Here is a 20,313-nt window from a genome sequence, read left to right as displayed (position 1 = left end):
TTATGGTAGAACATGTGGAAAATTAAGGATTATCTTTAGAGCTCCTCTAGGCCCCACATTTCTTCCTGTACAGGGGGACCATAGTGACTAACATTAGTTAAAATTTGCCTTTCTTCTTCAAACTGTTTTGTTGTCCTCAAGAGGCCAATATGATTGAAAGTTGTGGTAGAACAAGTAGCAATAAATTACCACTTAAATTGCTGTGCTGGCACTTTGCAACAAATAAGTGTGTGTTGGTTGTAGTTTGGGCACCCGGTCTCTAAAAGGTTCGCCATCACTGCACTATAGACACACTGTACAGGCTAAATACACATCTTTATTTGAGGGAGTAGCTTGCTTTTTTTTTTACAAACAAAATAAAATTTGTTAATAAATTCTATTAGAAAAATATCCACTACATCCTCCCAGACACAATATAATAAATTATTTCAAATGGTAGTTACACTTTAAGTCACTTATTGGAATAAATGTGTTTTGTGTTGAAACCCCATTGTGGGGTGTTGGTGGATGGTCACTTGGAGCAGTAAAAAATTTTGAATTACAGTATAGAAGAGGGATTAAATATTCGGATCAGTTATTTGGGGTTAATGGTTTGAAGATTTATGCGGAATTAAGTAGAGTATATGGTCTGGACTGCGGAATTAAAGGGGTATTCCCATCTGGGCATTTACATTTAATTGAATTAATTTACCATATGTAAACATTTCTTCGATTGGATATTATTTTAAAAAAATGCTCCGGTGTGAAGATCCTTTCAGATAAATGTTGCCATGTTATCCCTTAGAAACAAGATAGCTTCTTCGGATACGACCACCTCTGCTGGAGGGATTGCAAAGAAACAAATGATTTTTGCATATGAAATGTCCAGCAGTTACTGTATGTCCCGCAGCCATCCTGTGGTAATGATTGCTGAAGCCAGATGGTCAGGGAGGACTCCGTAGCGCATCTCTGGCCACTGCTGCCAAAATGTGGGGTGGTCATAACCGAGGAAGCTATTTCGTTTCTAAGGGACCATATCACTACATTTATGAGAAATTATCTTCACACGGGAACATTTTTTTTAATAACATCCAATTGAAGAAATGTTTACATATGGTAAATGAATTAAATTAAATGTAAATGCCGAGATGGGAAAACCCCTTTAAGTAGAGTATATGGTCATTATATACAGTTTAAGTCAGCCTATGTTGCTGCCTTGGAGAATTTGTTCAGGTTGGAGAAACATCCAGTTTTGCTATGTTTCATCTTGGCATTAGAACAAAGGGAGCTATGTCTATTGAGAAGTGGTGGTGATAGTGTGGCTTTGAACAGCTATAATAAGTGGAAGGCTGTCCTGGAGGTTCTGCCTGAAGTAAAATGGCAGAATGCACTGAATATGAAAAGTTAAGTTTCTGGTAATAACTTTCCTGTCATCTCTCAGCTATTTATTGCACACTCAGCCTATTATACGCCTAAAATGTTAAATCACTTTGAGAGTGTGGGTCCTTCTTGTCCAAGATGCAATTTATCTAATGCTAATTTAATCCACATGTTTTAGAGATGTCACAAAATTATTTCATTGTTGGGTGGAAGTGGTTTAGAGTGATTGCAAGTGATTTCTCAAGTAAAGATTCCAAAGGATGCTAAGAACTGTATTTTGGAAGTGAGGATATTGGGAGAAAAATGTTTTATATGTTCTTTAGGGTCTGCTTATAGCAAGAAAACTTGTATTCTATAATTGGAAATCTATGGTGTTTCCAAAAAATGGGAAGGAAGAATGACCTTTTGATGATGGCTGAATGCTTAGAAGTCAATAAGAATATATTAGGAATAGGTTTCAGAAAGATTTGGGACAGTTGTCGTAACAGGTTAGAAGCTGCTATTTTTATTTATATTTTATTGTATTTATTTTTGTATTTATTCGTTTTTTTATGTGTACTGTGGGGTTTGAGAGTAACTTGGCATCAATGGTAGATGCTTCAAGCCTCACAGACGTCTTTGGCAGTGCAATAACTTAGGAGCTTATAGCAATCCAAACAAAATGGATTTATTCAGCTTTAAAACAGTTACAGGAATAAAAATAACAGCCAGCTTTGCCCCCGCATAGGGCACAACTTCTTCAACCCTAGCTACCTTCTAGGTTCAAGAAACTCTGCAATTAGTGAGTTCAATCAAAGTTCTTTCTTTATTCCAGTTCTCTTGGGACAAACCACCTGTCTATCTCCAACTGGTCCCAAGTCCTCCTGCTGGCTACAGGACACACAGCACTGTCTTGCTGTGAGCTCTCCCTCTGGAGTTGGCCAGGGATGGGAGAGGCCAAGGTCTGTGTCAACCCTGGTTTTGGGTCACTCTTCAGCACCCTCTAGGTTCACACTCTTACAGTACATACATGTGTGTGTCTTTATGTATGTTTTTCTTTTATTGTATGTAATAATTGCATACTCCTTGGGGGAAAAGGGGGGATTGGGAGGTTGAGGTTTGTACAGCTGTTTTTTTTTATGGTATCTGTTTTGTTCTGGAAAAAAATTCTATAAAGTTTTAAAAAAAAGACAAGAAGATATATCTTTTAATGGTGTGGAGGTTACAAAATCTTTATTACCTTCAAAGATCGAAGTTGATTCTGACTGCTTTCTTTTCAATCCTTTTTTTTCTTGTTTCTTTACCAGAGTTGGAAAAAGGTTATTGTGGAACTATAATCCCCAATTGAGTTTCTGTTAGTAAATCACACTGTATTCCAATGCTCCTTTGCTTTATTTTCCGGATGGAAGGTCGATATGAGATATACACTTGACCCGCCATCATTGCACGATCAACTGTTTCCGTGGTTGTTGAATGCAGTTGTGTAAAACATGATGCTTTGCATTTCCTGATGTATTTCCAGATTCTGTCGCAAATGAAACTTCCAATGTGACAATGTCCACCTCTGTGATCATATTAGCTGCTACTGTAATTTGTGTAGTGGATGTGACAGTGTGTTTTTTTTTTATTTCTATTTCTGTTGTGATGGTTGACCAGGAGTCTAGACCTGAATCCTATAGGACACCTGTGGAGAGATCTCACAATGGCAGTTTGGAGAAGGCGCCTTAACATCTCAGGGACCTGGAGCAGTTTGCCAAAGAAGAATGGTCTAACATTCCAGCAGAGCCTTGTAAGAAAGTCATTGATGGTTACCGGAAGTGGTTAGTCGCAGTTATTTTGTCTAAAGGTTGTCCTACCAAGTATTAGGCTGAGGGTGCCAATACTTTTGTCCGGCCCATTTTTAGAGTTTTGTGTAAAATGATCAATGATTTGACTTTTTTTCATTCTCTTTTGTGTTTTTTCATTGCAAGCAAAATAAATGAAGATACTAATACCAAAGAATTTGTGATTGCAATCATTTTCTAGAAGAAATCAAGTATTATCTAACAGAATTGCAGGGGTGCAAATACTTTTGGCCACCACTGTATATGGACTCTTGCCAGATTGTAAACCAAATTATTAAACATGAAAAAATAATTGCAGTTTCTACCGCATTTTTCTTGGTATCATTGAAAGAGAATCAAGATTTGTACGTACGCACAAAAACAAAGAGCAATCTAATGTCCAAAACAATTCTCGATGGTGTAAAAATAAAACATCTAAGTTGCTTTAAGTCAAATTAAATAACTGTAATTAAATAACAGAATAATTTATTAGCTATGCAAATTCTTTTAAATTAAAAATGATGATATTTGTTAAAATACATTTTTATCCAATTACAAATTTGTAACAAGACTAATGGCTTTTGACCCACACTATAATCATCATGACGTACTTATGTATGGAAAGTATAATTTTCCCCATAAGCTAGAAGCATTTAAAACCTAAGAAAACAAACATGTCCTGCTGCCCCCTAGACAATGTGCATGCCCCCCTTGGCAACGAGCATGTCAACACCACCCCCCTTTGGCAGTGAGCACGTCCCCCTGCCCCTAGACAATGTGCATATCCCCCCCTTGTCAACGAGCATGTCCCCCACCCCCCTTTGGCAATGAGCATGTCCCCGTGACCTGTAGACAATGTGAATGTTCCCCCACCCCTTGGCAATGAGCATGTCTCCTGCCCCCTTTGGCCATAAGCATGTCCCCCATGGCAATGATCATGCCCCCCTCCTCTAAACAATGAGCATTACCCACTCTCCCCCAGACAATGTTTTTATTATAAGTTTTTCTTACAAATAAAATAGTCAACAAGGGTGTGTTTTTATTTTAATTAAAACCTTTTTGAAAACAAGTGTTTTTTTTTTTTTTGCGTCACTATATAATTTGCCATAGTAGTGGTGTGCATTACTAACTTTCTAGTTAATGGTGTGCATTACTAACACTGATACAATTACCCTAGTACCCAATTTGTAATAATAAAAATTTTCATAAAAATTATGTGGGTTCCCCCTGTTTTCAAATTCAGCAAGAAAAAAACAGCATTACTGAGTTGGGATAGCGCACTGTTAGGAGCCAATTCAAGTGCAATAATAACAGCTTAAAGCTGCGAAGTACCCAGTGGTGTAACATGACTATAATGGGGCCCAATTAATCTTGAGAATACACAGATTCTATATATACATGCTACAGATACATAAAAATGTACCTGTAGTGAATGCAAATATACCAGAAATGAATATACACATAAATATATACAAGTATAGTATATAGTATGCTGTGTATAAAAATATTGTGGCAATAAATGTACTGCACTAAAAGGCTGCAAGCAGAGATAGATATCACTTATGGATTCAATCAGTAACAGTTATGCTTCACCCTCTTTGTTCGCCTGGCCCATCCTAGTCCCTATATTTGTGGGCTCCTTACAGGTGACAATTCAGAGGTGTGCAGCTCGTTATATCACACATCCCTGATTACTCTCTATGATAATAACCAGCCGCGCACCTGTGTGACCATGGTCAGATTCTGTCCACTGGATCTAGACGTAGAAGCTTTCTATAGAGTGACAGCAAGCAGAGATCTAGAAAAGAATTAGGAATTGATACCGAAAGTATATTGGGAAATTGTATCACTTTTTATCATATAAACATTAACATTATTTTACTGAAATGGGATTATTTCCCATTTAATCTCCTTGCCACACATGTCCACACTGCGCCACCAAAAATATATCACAATTATTACAGTATAGTATCCCCTGGATAACTGCTATGTTCCACACTATACTGCTAAATAACACTCCATAAAACTAAACATGCTGCCAACTATAGATTCTAAAAAATACACAGGGACCCCAGTCATATATAATTAATAACAGCAGCCCCCCCCCCATCATATATAAAATTAATAACAGCCTCCCATGTCATATAAAATTCACAGCAGCCTCCGACTATCATAATAAATTCACTACCTCTTCTACAGGTATAGCAGGCGTGCATGATGCTATCTGGCAGCTACCACCACCACCTTGATAACCAGGAGCGTACATAAAAATCATGGAAATTTACCACATACTGTTTTCAAATAAAAATGTTTCTATATAAAAAAAAAAACAATATTACCATTAATATCAGTGAACCAGTACCAAATATTACCACCATACAGTGATTAGTGTTTCTGCCCTACTGTTACTAAACAAACACCATGATGTAAAGAATAATAATACAGCTGTACAAGACACAGATAATAACACCACACCACTATCACTGCACAATGACAGAATAATACAGCCAAACCATAATGTTTATCTTTACATAGTGACTGAGTAATCCCACCATAAAAATCATGTATAAAAGGCAATACAGAAAAAGAATTAAAACAAGTTAAAATATAGAAAAAACAAAGACCAATTCAGTATTATTATATCTGCAAATTGTAGGTTACATCTTCTTTATCTTTTTACTGTCTTTTTACCTTTTTACAGCAACTTCTGAGGTGTAGTGTAGAGATGAGCGAACATACTCGTCCGAGCTTGATGCTCGTTCGAGCATTAGCGTACTCGTAACTGCTCGTTGCTCGGACGAGTATTTCGCCCGCTCGAGAAAATGGCAGCTCCCGCCGTTTTGCTTTTTGGCGGCCAGAAACAGAGGCAATCACAAGCCAGGAGACTCTGCACTCCACCCAGCATGACGTGGTACCCTTACACGTTGATAGCAGTGGTTGGCTGGCCAGATCAGGTGACCCTGGAATAGACTAGCCGCTGCCCGCGCTGCTCGGATCATTCTGTGTCTGGACGCCGCTAGGGAGAGAGCTGCTGCTGGTCAGGAAAAGCGTTAGGGTGTTCTATTAGCTTACTGTTAGGCAGGAGTGATTCTACAACAGCCCTTCTTAGGGCTACAATAACGTTATCCTTTTTTTTTTATTTGCTTGTGGCTGGGCTTGCTGGCACTAGTAGTGTGGTAGTAGTACCATATTGTGAGGAATTAGCAGGGGGACTTGCTACCGTTGTGTTTAGCTCTTAGTGACACACATATCCACCTCAAACACCAAAGTGGGAAAATTTATTAGGGGTTTGATTTCAATTAGGCACAGTCTGCCAGTTTCTTTTTATTTTACGTTTATTTTTTTCATAACTCAGCGTCATCTCATCTGGCATAGTAGTGTGCTTTAATACTTGGCTAGAAAATAGCCATAGGAGAATCCAAACGGCTTACTTACGCCTACAGTAGCGTTATATATATTTGATTTCTGGTTGATCTGCTGGTGGCTGTAGTTGTTGCAGTGCATCTACTAGCAAATTGTGAGCAATTTGTAGTGAGACTTGCGACCGGTGTGTTTTGCGCTTAGTGACGCACATATCCATCGCAAAGACCGAAGTGGGAAAATTTATTAGGGCCCGGGGTTGGATTTCAATTAGGCACAGTCTGCCATTTCCTTTTTTATTTTACGTTTATTTTTTTCATAACTCAGCGTCATCTCATCTGGCATAGTAGTGTGCTTTAATACTTGGCTAGAAAATAGCCATAGGAGAATCCAAACGGCTTACTTACGCCTACAGTAGCGTTATATATTTGATTTCTGGTTGATCTGCTGGTGGCTGTAGTTGTTGCAGTGCATCTACTAGCAAATTGTGAGCAATTTGGAGTGAGACTTGCGACCACTGTGTTTTGCGCTTAGTGACGCACATATCCATCGCAAAGACCGAAGTGGGAAAATTTATTAGGGCCCGGGGTTGGATTTCAATTAGGCACAGTCTGCCATTTCCTTTTTTATTTTACGTTTATTTTTTTCATAACTCAGCGTCATCTCATCTGGCATAGTAGTGTGCTTTAATACTTGGCTAGAAAATAGCCATAGGAGAATCCAAACGGCTTACTTACGCCTACAGTAGCGTTATATATATTTGATTTCTGGTTGATCTGCTGGTGGCTGTAGTTGTTGCAGTGCATCTACTAGCAAATTGTGAGCAATTTGGAGTGAGACTTGCGACCACTGTGTTTTGCGCTTAGTGACGCACATATCCATCGCAAAGACCGAAGTGGGAAAATTTATTAGGGCCCGGGGTTGGATTTCAATTAGGCACAGTCTGCCATTTCCTTTTTTATTTTACGTTAATTTTTTTCATAACTCAGCGTCATCTCATCTGGCATAGTAGTGTGCTTTAATACTTGGCTAGAAAATAGCCATAGGAGAATCCAAACGGCTTACTTACGCCTACAGTAGCGTTATATATATTTGATTTCTGGTTGATCTGCTGGTGGCTGTAGTTGTTGCAGTGCATCTACTAGCAAATTGTGAGCAATTTGGAGTGAGACTTGCGACCACTGTGTTTTGCGCTTAGTGACGCACATATCCATCGCAAAGACCGAAGTGGGAAAATTTATTAGGGCCCGGGGTTGGATTTCAATTAGGCACAGTCTGCCATTTCCTTTTTTATTTTACGTTTATTTGTTTCATAACTTAGCGTCATCTCATCTGGCATAGCAGTGTGCTTTCATACTTGGCTAGAAAATAGCCATAGCAATAGGATAGCATCGTTTGGTTTTAAAAACTAAAAAACACACACAAAAAAAAAAACACAAAAAAAGGTAAAAAAAAAATTAAAGTTATAACTCTCATTTTCAAAATGTTTAACCCGAGGGCTAGGGGTGGAGGACGAGGGCGGGGACGTGGGCGTCCAACTACTGCAGGGGTCAGAAGCCGTGGTCCTGGGCGGGGTGAGACACCACCTGCTGATGAGGGAGCAGGGGAACGCCGCAGAGCTACACTCCCTAGGTTCATGTCTCAAGTTACTGGGACTCGTGGTAGAGCACTGTTGAGGCCAGAACAGTGCGAACAGGTGATGTCGTGGATTGCCGACAATGCTTCGAGCAATTTGTCCACCAGTCAGTCTTCCACGCAGTCCACCCATGTCACCGAAATCGGCACTCCTCCAGCTCCTGCACCTCAGCCTCCTCCCCCCCAGTCTGCCCCCTCCCAGGAAAATTTGCCATTTGAACCGGCATACTCTGAGGAACTGTTTTCTGGACCCTTCCCACAGTCACAAACCACTTGTCCGGTTGCTGATGAGCAATTTTCCGATGCCCAGGTTTTCCACCAGTCGCAGTCTGTGGGTGATGATGACCTTCTTGACGTAGTGGAAGAAGTGTGTAAAGAGGTGTCCGACGATGAGGAGACACGGTTGTCAGACAGTGGGGAAGTTGTTGTCAGGGCAGGAAGTCCGAGGGGGGAGCAGACTGAGGGATCGGAGGATGATGAGGTGACAGACCCAAGCTGGGTTGATAGGCCGGGTGAACACAGTGCTTCTGAGATAGAGGCGAGTCCTATAGCAGAACAGGTTGGAAGAGGCAGTGGTGGGGCCAGACGGAGAGGCAGGGCCAGAGCTGGTGCATCAGCGCCAAATGTGTCAACTAGTGAAGCTCCCGTGGCGAGGGCTCCTGCGGCGAGGGCTAGATTTTCAGAAGTCTGGAGGTTCTTTAAGGAAACACCGGATGACTGACGGACTGTGGTGTGCCACATTTGCCAAACCAGGATCAGCAGGGGTTCCACCACTACTAGCTTAACTACCACCAGTATGCGCAGGCATATGAATGCTAAACACCCCACTCAGTGGCAACAAGCGCGTTCACCTCCGGCCGTGCACACCACTGCTCCTTCCCCTGTGTCAGCTGATAGTCAGCCCCCTGCCCAGGACCCTGCCACAAAAACCCCATCGTCGCCTCCACGATCCTCCACAGCATCCACCAGCGTTCAGCTCTCCATACCCCAGACGCTGGAGCGGAAACGCAAATATAGTGCAACCCACCCGCACGCCCAAGCCCTTAATGTGCACATCTCCAGATTGCTAAGCCTAGAGATGCTGCCCTATAGGCTAGTAGAGACCGAGGCCTTTCGCAGCCTCATGGCGGCGGCCGCCCCTCGGTATTCGGTCCCCAGCCGCCACTACTTTTCCCGATGTGCCGTCCCAGCCCTGCACCAGCACGTGTCAGACAACATAATCCGTGCCCTGACCAACGCCGTTTCTGACAAGGTCCACCTGACCACGGACACGTGGACGAGTGCTGCCGGGCAGGGCCACTATATATCGCTGACGGCACATTGGGTTAACTTGGTGGAGGCTGGGACCAAGTCTGACCCTGCGGCTGGTCATATACTGCCGACGCCGAGGATTGCGGGGCCTACCTCGGTCCAGGTGTTTCAGGCCTACTATGCCTCCTCCTCCTCCCACCCCTCCTTCACCTCCTCCTCCGAACGACCATCCGTGGGCATGGCGCCATCAGTCGGTAGCTCTAGGCACAGCAGCAGTGCAGTCGCTAAGCGACAGCAGGCGGTGCTCAAACTGCTGAGCCTAGGTGATAAAAGGCACACCGCCCAAGAGCTATTACAGGGCATTCCACATCAAACTTGTTAACTTTGTCGCCACCGTGCTGTGTAAGCCACAAAATATACTGGAAAACTTTTTTCATTTACGGATATTATTTCAGCGCTTCTTGCGCAGATGTTTACATTCCCCTCACCCGCCATATCCCAAACTTATAAGAACGCTACTACACTTGATCTTATACAAAAGGTTCTTAGAAGTGCTGTTTGGGGAGTAGCCTAGAGACAGGGGCTTGGATTGGCGAAAGCTCGCCTGGCAGCGGAGCGCCAGCTCCATTCCAAGATCCAACTAACATAGTTTGAACTGCAGCACCTTTAATCTACTACTAGTTCACTGCCTCCATACATGGTCCCCTTATCAAACGAGCTGTGTCAGGCAGAATTTTGGGTTGTTTTCATGGCTTCCATGTTAACTTTGTCGCCACCCTGCTGTGTAATCCCCAAAATATACTGGCAAACTTTTATCATGTACCGATATTATTTGAGCGCTTCTTGCTCACCTCCTTTGGTTCCTCTCTGCCATCCATTGGTTTGAAGCCTGAGTCCATTTAGGGTATGTCGCCATGCCACTCTCTAGCCTGCCGCTGCTGCCGCTGCCTCTGCATGCCGTCCCCTATAGTGTCAGGGTCAATTATTGGATGTTTTAGATGCTATCTAGCTTCATTCTGTCACTCTGTCATGGCCATGCTGTTGCCCATAATTTTGGCATAATGGTGCGATTAAGCAGCCTCAGAGGCATCCATGCATGCTGCCCCTGCTGTTTCCTGTCCATTTCCGTGGTGTTTCCATCCTTTTCTGAGGTTCCCAGGTGTTTGGCCAAGCTTCCCTGTGCAGAGCCTTGGTCCCCTTGAAAAATGCTCGAGTCTCCCATTGACTTCAATGGGGCTCGTTACTCGAAACGAGCACTCGAGCATCGGGAAAAGTTCGTCTCGAATAACGAGTACCCGAGCATTTTAGTGCTCGCTCATCTCTAGTGTACTGGTGGTTCTTCTTTATTAGGCAGAGAAATTCATAACGACTCCCACAGCTGTAAGTTTTCATTGTTGAATTTATCTCCAGATTTTTTTTGAAGCACAATTCCACATTGAGCCCCTAAAGATACCGAAGTCACATAAAATATACAACATACCACATTCTCTAATTCACTGTTATTAACAAAAATACAGTATTTCACAGATATAATTCCAACCTATCTCTATCAGTCTTGGTGTATACATTTCGGATGCGCCGGGACAAGACATGTGTGACACTGCTCTGAGCTCCTCTATGCATTCTAGCCCCCACCCTTGCATTCCAAGATGAGCTCACACTCACAGACACTTCATGCCAACTAGAGATGAGCGAACATGCTTGTCCGAGCTTGATGCTCGGTCGAGCATTAGCGTACTCGAAACTGCTCGTTGCTCGGACGAATACTTCGGCCCGCTCGAGAAAATGGCAGCTCCCGCCGTTTTGCTTTTTGGCGGCCAGAAACAGAGCCAATCACAAGCCAGGAGACTCTGCACTCCACCCAGCATGACGTGGTACCCTTACACGTCGATAGCAGTGGTTGGCTGGCCAGATCAGGTGACCCTGGGATAGACTAGCCGCTGCCCGCGCTGCTCGGATCATTCTGTGTCTGGATGCCGCTAGGGAGAGAGCTGCTGCTGGTCAGGGACAGCGTTAGGGTGTTCTATTAGCTAACTGTTAGGCAGGAGTGATTCTCCAAGAACCCAACAGCCCTTCTTAGGGCTACAATAACGTTATACTTTTTTTTTTTTATTTGCAGCTAGTACCATATTGTGAGGAATTTGCAGGGGGACTTGCTACCGTTGTGCTTAGCTCTTAGTGACACACATATCCACCTCAAACACCAAAGTGGGAAAATTTATTAGGGGTTTGATTTCAATTAGGCACAGTCTGCCATTTACTTTTTATTTTACGTTTATTTTTTTAATAACTCAGTGTCATCTCATCTGGCATAGTAGTGTGCTTTCATACTTGGCTAGAAAATAGGAGAATCCAAACGGCTTACTTACGCCTACAGTAGCGTTATATATATTTGATTTCTGGTTGATCTGCTGGTGGCTGTACTTGCTGCAGTGCATCTACTAGCAAATTGTGAGCAATTTGTAGTGAGACTTGCGACCGGTGTGTTTTGCGCTTAGTGACGCACATATCCATTGCAAAGACCGAAGTGGGAAAATTTAGTAGGGGTTGGATTTCAATTAGGCACAGTCTGCCATTTTTCCTTTTTTATTTTACGTTTATTTTGTTTCATAACTCTGCGTCATCTCATCTGGCATAGTAGTGTGCTTTCATACTTGGCTAGAAAATAGCCATAGGAGAATCTAAACGGCTTACTTACGCCTACAGTAGCGTTATATATATTTGATTTCTGGTTGATCTGCTGGTGGCTGTACTTGCTGCAGTGCATCTACTAGCAAATTGTGAGCAATTTGTAGTGAGACTTGCGACCGCTGTGTTTTGCGCTTAGTGACGCACATATCCATTGCAAAAACCGAAGTGGGAAAATTTAGTAGGGGTTGGATTTCAATTAGGCACAGTCTGCCATTTTTCCTTTTTTATTTTACGTTTATTTTGTTTCATAACTCTGCGTCATCTCAACTGGCATAGTAGTGTGCTTTCATACTTGGCTAGAAAATAGCCATAGGAGAATCTAAACGGCTTACTTACGCCTACAGTAGCGTTATATATATTTGATTTCTGGTTGATCTGCTGGTGGCTGTACTTGCTGCAGTGCATCTACTAGCCAATTGTGAGCAATTTGTAGTGAGACTTGCGACCGGTGTGTTTTGCGCTTAGTGACGCACATATCCATTGCAAAGACCGAAGTGGGAAAATTTAGTAGGGGTTGGATTTCAATTAGGCACAGTCTGCCATTTTTCCTTTTTTATTTTACGTTTATTTTGTTTCATAACTCTACGTCATCTCATCTGGCATAGTAGTGTGCTTTCATACTTGGCTAGAAAATAGCCATAGGAGAATCTAAACGGCTTACTTACGCCTACAGTAGCGTTATATATATTTGATTTCTGGTTGATCTGCTGGTGGCTGTACTTGCTGCAGTGCATCTACTAGCAAATTGTGAGCAATTTGTAGTGAGACTTGCGACCGCTGTGTTTTGCGCTTAGTGACGCACATATCCATTGCAAAGACCGAAGTGGGAAAATTTAGTAGGGGTTGGATTTCAATTAGGCACAGTCTGCCATTTTTCCTTTTTTATTTTACGTTTATTTTGTTTCATAACTCTGCGTCATCTCATCTGGCATAGTAGTGTGCTTTCATACTTGGCTAGAAAATAGCCATAGGAGAATCTAAACGGCTTACTTACGCCTACAGTAGCGTTATATATATTTGATTTCTGGTTGATCTGCTGGTGGCTGTACTTGCTGCAGTGCATCTACTAGCCAATTGTGAGCAATTTGTAGTGAGACTTGCGACCGGTGTGTTTTGCGCTTAGTGACGCACATATCCATTGCAAAGACCGAAGTGGGAAAATTTAGTAGGGGTTGGATTTCAATTAGGCACAGTCTGCAATTTTTCCTTTTTTATTTTACGTTTATTTTGTTTCATAACTGTGCGTCATCTCATCTGGCATAGTAGTGTGCTTTCATACTTGGCTAGAAAATAGCCATAGGAGAATCTAAACGGCTTACTTACGCCTACAGTAGCGTTATATATATTTGATTTCTGGTTGATCTGCTGGTGGCTGTACTTGCTGCAGTGCATCTACTAGCAAATTGTGAGCAATTTGTAGTGAGACTTGCGACCGCTGTGTTTTGCGCTTAGTGACGCACATATCCATTGCAAAGACCGAAGTGGGAAAATTTAGTAGGGGTTGGATTTCAATTAGGCACAGTCTGCCATTTTTCCTTTTTTTTTTACGTTTATTTTGTTTCATAACTCTGCGTCATCTCATCTGGCATAGTAGTGTGCTTTCATACTTGGCTAGAAAATAGCCATAGGAGAATCTAAACGGCTTACTTACGCCTACAGTAGCGTTATATATATTTGATTTCTGGTTGATCTGCTGGTGGCTGTACTTGCTGCAGTGCATCTACTAGCCAATTGTGAGCAATTTGTAGTGAGACTTGCGACCGGTGTGTTTTGCGCTTAGTGACGCACATATCCATTGCAAAGACCGAAGTGGGAAAATTTAGTAGGGGTTGGATTTCAATTAGGCACAGTCTGCCATTTTTCCTTTTTTATTTTACGTTTATTTTGTTTCATAACTCTGCGTCATCTCATCTGGCATAGTAGTGTGCTTTCATACTTGGCTAGAAAATAGCCATAGCAATAGGATAGCATCGTTTGGTTTTAAAAACTCAAAAACACAAAAAAAAACAAAAAACACAAAAAAAAGTAAAAAAAAAATTAAAGTTATAACTCTCATTTTAAAAATGTTTAACCCGAGGGCTGGGGGTAGAGGACGAGGGCGGGGACGTGGGCGTCCAACTACTGCAGGGGTCAGAGGCCGTGGTCCTGGCCAGGGTGAGACACCACCTGCTTATGAGGGAGCAGGGGAACGCCGCAGAGCTACACTCCCTAGGTTCATGTCTGAAGTTACTGGGACTCGTGGTAGAGCACTGTTGAGGCCAGAACAGTGCGAACAGGTGATGTCGTGGATTGCCGACAATGCTTCGAGCAATTTGTCCACCAGTCAGTCTTCCACGCAGTCCACCCATGTCACCGAAATCGCCACTCCTCCAGCTCCTGCACCTCAGCCTCCTCCCCCCCAGTCTGCCCCCTCCCAGGAAAATTTGGCATTTGAACCGGCATACTCTGAGGAACTGTTTTCTGGACCCTTCCCACAGTCACAAACCACTTGTCCGGTTGCTGCTGAGCAATTTTCCGATGCCCAGGTTTTCCACCAGTCACAGTCTGTGGGTGATGATGACCTTCTTGACGTAGTGGAAGTGTGTAAAGAGGTGTCCGACGATGAGGAGACACGGTTGTCAGACAGTGGGGAAGTTGTTGTCAGGGCAGGAAGTCCGAGGGGGGAGCAGACTGAGGGATCGGAGGATGATGAGGTGACAGACCCAAGCTGGGTTGATAGGCCGGGTGAACACAGTGCTTCTGAGACGGAGGAGAGTCCTCGACCAGAACAGGTTGGAAGAGGCAGTGGTGGGGCCAGACGGAGAGGCAGGGCCAGAGCTGGTGCATCAGCGCCAAATGTGTCAACTAGTGAAGCTCCCGTGGCGAGGGCTCTTGCGGCGAGGGCTAGGCAGCACGTGTCAGACAACATCACCCGTGCCCTGACCAACGCCGTTTCTGACAAGGTCCACCTGACCACGGACACGTGGACGAGTGCTGCCGGGCAGGGCCACTATATATCGCTGACGGCACATTGGGTTAACTTGGTGGAGGCTGGGACCGAGTCTGACCCTGGGGCTGGTCATATACTGCCGACGCCGAGGATTGCGGGGCCTACCTGGGTCCAGGTGTTTCAGGCCTACTATGCCTCCTCCTCCTCCCACCCCTCCTCCACCTCCTCCTCCGAACTACCATCCGTGGGCACGGCGCCATCAGTCGGTAGCTCTAGGCACAGCAGCAGTGCCGTCGATCTGTGGCTGGCACCGCTGAACCTGAAGCCAGGCATGGTTGTGTGTGACAACGGCCGTAACCTGGTGGCGGCTCTGCAACTCGGCAGACTGACACATGTGCCATGCCTGGCCCATGTGTTAAATCTGATAGTTCAGCGTTTCCTCAAGACATACCCCAATCTGTCTGATTTGCTCACGAAGGTGCGCCGCATCTGTGCGCATTTCAGGAAGTCCAGCACAGATGCTGCCACTCTCAGGGCAGCGCAGCGCCGCCTCCAACTGCCCGCTCACCGGCTGTTGTGCGACGTGCCCACGAGGTGGAATTCAACACTGACCATGTTATCCAGAGTTTACCAGCAGCGCCGAGCGATTGTAGACTGCCAGATGTCAACTTCCACCAGAACTGGTAGTCAGGTCAGTCATCTTCCTCAAGTCTACAATGAGGAGTGGACGTGGATGTCTGATATCTGTCAGGTGCTGAGTAACTTTGAGGAGTCAACACAGATGGTCAGTGGCGATGCCGCCATCATCAGCCTCACCATCCCGCTGCTTGGCCTGTTGAAAAACTCTCTGATCAGCATGAAGTCGGAAGCTTTGCGCTCGTCACAAGAGACGGGGGAAGAAGATTCCCTTGTTGATAGCCAAAGCACCCTTAGGTCTGTTTCTCAGCGCATATCGGAGGAGGTGGAGGTGGAGGAGGATGAGGAGGAAGAGGAGGAGAATGTTGGCGAGACACAAGAGGGGACCATTGTTGAGTCCTTCACTGTTCAGCGTGTATGGGCAGAAGAAGAGGAGTTGGAGAAGTTGGAGGAGGAGGAAATGGACAGTCAGGCCAGTGAGGGGAGTGAATTCTTACGCGTTGGTACTCTGGCGCATATGGCAGATTTCATGCTAGGCTGCCTATCCCGTGACCCTCGCGTTCAAAGAATTTATTCCAGCACCGATTACTGGGTGTTCACTCTCCTGGACCCACGGTACAAGCAAAATCTTTCCACTCTCATCCCTGCAGAGGAAAGGAGTGTGAGAATGCATGAATACCAGCAGGCCCTGGTGCACAAGCTGAAACAGTATTTCCCTTCTGACAGCGCTAGCGGCAGAGTGCGTAGTTCTGCGGGACAAGTAGCGAGGGAGAGTAGGCGAGCAGGCAGCTTGTCCAGCACTGGCAAGGGTACGCTTTACAAGGCTTTTGCCAGCTTTATGTCACCCCAGCAAGACACTGTCACCTGTCCCCAGTCTCGGCAGAGTAGGGCTGATCTTTACAGAAAGATGGTGAGGGAGTACGTAGCTGACCATACCATCGTCCTAAATGATCACACAGCTCTCTACAACTACTGGGTTTCAAAGCTGGACATGTGGCACGAACTGGCGCTGTACGCCTTGGAGGTTCTTGCCTGCCCTGCCGCTAGCGTCTTGTCCGAGCGGGTTTTCAGTGCAGCTGGTGGCATCATCACCGATAAGCGTACACGCCTGTCGACTGACAGCGCTGACAGGCTGACGCTTATTAAGATGAATAAAGCCTGGATTTCTCATAATTTCCAATCTCCACCAGGTGAAGGAAGCTCAACCTGAATAATTTATCCACTCCTCCTCCTCCTCATTTTCCTCCTTCTCCTCCTCTTTGTACAGTAAAGCAGAGGAAACTGGCTATTTTTTGACAGGGCCCACTGGCTCTAGCTATAGTACTTTATGCATTTAATTTTTCTGGAGGGCCACCGACCCGGTCCTCTGTTTTAAACAATTTTTGGGAGTGCCACATACAGGCACTCAATCTATTCAATTTTTCTGGAGGGCCACCGACCCGTTCCTCTGTTTTAAACAATTTTTGGGAGTGCCACATACAGGCACTCAATCTATTCAATTTTTCTGGAGGGCCACCTACCTGCTCCTCTGGTTTGAAAACTTTTTGGGACTGCCACATACAGGCACTCAATCTATTCAATTTTTCTGGAGGGCCACCTACCTGCTCCTCTGGTTTGAAAACTTTTTGGGACTGCCACATACAGGCACTCAATCGATTCCATTTTTCTGGAGGGCCACCTACCTGCTCCTCTGGTTTGTAAACTTTTTGGGACTGCCACATACAGGCACTCAATCTATTCTATTTTTCTGGAGGGCCACCTACCTGCTCCTCTGGTTTGAAAACTTTTTTGGACTGCCACATACAGGCACTCAATCTATTCAATTTTTCTGGAGGGCCACCTACCTGCTCCTCTGGTTTGAAAAATTTTTGGGACTGCCACATACAGGCACTATCCAAATTAAATTGTCTCCATAGCAGCCTCCACACGTTGTCTCCATTGCTACCTCCAAAAGTCGTCCATATAGCTGCCTCCATACATCGTCCCTTTATCAAACGAGGTGTGTCAGGCAGAAATTTGGGTTGTTTTCATGGATTCCACATCAAAGTTGTTAACTTTGTCGCCACCCAGCTGTGTTATCCACAAAATATACTAATAAACTTTTATCATTTACCAATATTATTTCAGCGCTTCTTGCGCATCTGTTTACATTCCCCTCACCCGCCATATCCCAAACTTATAAGAACGCTACTACACTTGATCTTATACAAAAGGTTCTTAGAAGTGCTGTTTGGGGAGTAGCCTAGAGACAGGGGCTTGGATTGGCGAAAGCTCGCCTGGCAGCGGAGCGCCAGCTCCATGCCAAGATCCAACTAACATAGTTTTAACTGCAGCACCTTTAATCTACTACTAGTTCACTGCCTCCATACATGGTCCCCTTATCAAACGAGCTGTGTCAGGCAGAATTTTGGGTTGTTTTCATGGCTTCCATGTTAACTTTGTCGCCACCCTGCTGTGTAATCCACAAAATATACTGGCAAACTTTTATCATGTACCGATATTATTTGAGCGCTTCTTGCTCACCTCCTTTGGTTCCTCTCTGCCACCCATTGGTTTGAAGCCTGAGTCCATTTAGGGTATGTCGCCATGACACTCTCTAGCCTGCTGCCGCTGCCTCTGCATGCCGTCCCCATAGTGTCAGGGTCAATTATTGGATGTTTTAGATGCTATCTAGCTTCATTCTGTCACTCTGTCATGGCCATGCTGTTGCCCATAATTTTGGCATAATGGTGCGATTAAGCAGCCTCAGAGGCATCCATGCATGCTGCCCCTGCTGTTTCCTGTCCATTTCCGTGGTGTTTCCATCCTTTTCTGAGGTTCCCAGGTGTTTGGCCAAGCTTCCCTGTGCAGAGCCTTGGTCCCCTTGAAACATGCTCGAGTCTCCCATTGACTTCAATGGGGCTCGTTATTCGAGACGAGCACTCGAGCATCGGGAAAAGTTCGTCTCGGGATATGGCGGGTGAGGGGAATGTAAACAGATGCGCAAGAAGCGCATGATGCGCATGGAGCTGGCGCTCCGCTGCCAGGCGAGCTTTCGCCAATCCAAGCCCCTGTCTCTAGGCTACTCCCCAAACAGCACTTCTAAGAACCTTTTGTATAAGATCAAGTGTAGTAGCGTTCTTATAAGTTTAGGATATGCCGGGTGAGGGGAATGCAAGAAGCGCTGAAATAATATCCCTAAATGGTAAAAGTTTGCCAGTATATTTTGTGGATAACACAGCAGGGTGGCGACAAAGTTAACAACTTTGATGTGGAATCCATGAAAACAACCCAAATTTCTGCCTGACACACCTCGTTTGATAAAGGGACGATGTATGGAGGCAGCTATATGGACGACTTTTGGAGTTAGCAATGGAGACAACGTGTGGAGGCTGCTATGGAGACAATTTAATTTGGATAGTGCCTGTATGTGGCAGTCCCAAACATTTTTCAAACCAGAGGAGCAGGTAGGTGGCCCTCCAGTAAAATGGAATAGATTGAGTGCCTGTATGTGGCAGTCCCAAAAATTTTTCAAACCAGAGGAGCAGGTAGGTGGCCCTCCAGTAAAATGGAATAGATTGAGTGCCTGTATGTGGCAGTCCCAAAAATTTTTTAAAACAGAGGACCGGGTAGGTGGCCCACCAGAAAAATGGAATAGATTGAGTGCCTGTATGTGGCAGTCCCAAAAATTTTTCAAACCAGAGGAGCAGGTAGGTGGCCCTCCAGTAAAATGGAATAGATTGAGTGCCTGTATGTGGCAGTCCCAAAAATGTTTCAAACCAGAGGAGCAGGTAGGTGGCCCTGCAGTAAAATGGAATAGATTGAGTGCCTGTATGTGGCAGTCCCAAAAATTTTTCAAACCAGAGGAGCAGGTAGGTGGCCCTCCAGTAAAATGGAATAGATTGAGTGCCTGTATGTGGCAGTCCCAAAAATGTTTCAAACCAGAGGAGCAGGTAGGTGGCCCTGCAGTAAAATGGAATAGATTGAGTGCCTGTATGTGGCAGTCCCAAAAATTTTTCAAACCAGAGGAGCAGGTAGGTGGCCCTCCAGTAAAATGGAATAGATTGAGTGCCTGTATGTGGCAGTCCCAAAAATGTTTCAAACCAGAGGAGCAGGTAGGTGGCCCTGCAGTAAAATGGAATAGATTGAGTGCCTGTATGTGGCAGTCCCAAAAATATTTCAAACCAGAGGAGCAGGTAGGTGGCCCTCCAGTAAAATGGAATAGATTGAGTGCCTGTATGTGGCACTCACAAAAATTGTTTCAAACAGAGGACCGGGTAGGTGGCCCTCCAGAAAAATTAAATCCATGAAGTACTATAGCAAGAGCCAGTGGGCCCTGTCAAAAAATAGCCATTTTCCTCTGCTTTACTGTACAAAGAGGAGGAGAAAAAGGAAAATGAGGAGGAGGAGGAGTGGATCAATTATTCAGGTTGAGCTTCCTTCACCTGGTGGAGATTGGAAATTCTGAGAAATCCAGCCTTTATTCATTTTAATAAGCGTCAGCCTGTCAGCGCTGTCAGTCGACAGGCGTGTACGCTTATCGGTGATGATGCCACCAGCTGCACTGAAAACCCGCTCGGACAAGACGCTAGCGGCAGGGCAGGCAAGAACCTCCAAGGCGTACAGCGCCAGTTCGTGCCACATGTCCAGCTTTGAAACCCAGTAGTTGTA

The sequence above is a fragment of the Engystomops pustulosus genome, chromosome 6, assembly GCF_040894005.1.
Source record: "Engystomops pustulosus chromosome 6, aEngPut4.maternal, whole genome shotgun sequence".
In the NCBI taxonomy this organism is placed as follows: Eukaryota; Metazoa; Chordata; class Amphibia; order Anura; family Leptodactylidae; genus Engystomops; species Engystomops pustulosus.
Note: the sequence above shows the minus strand (reverse complement) of the source record.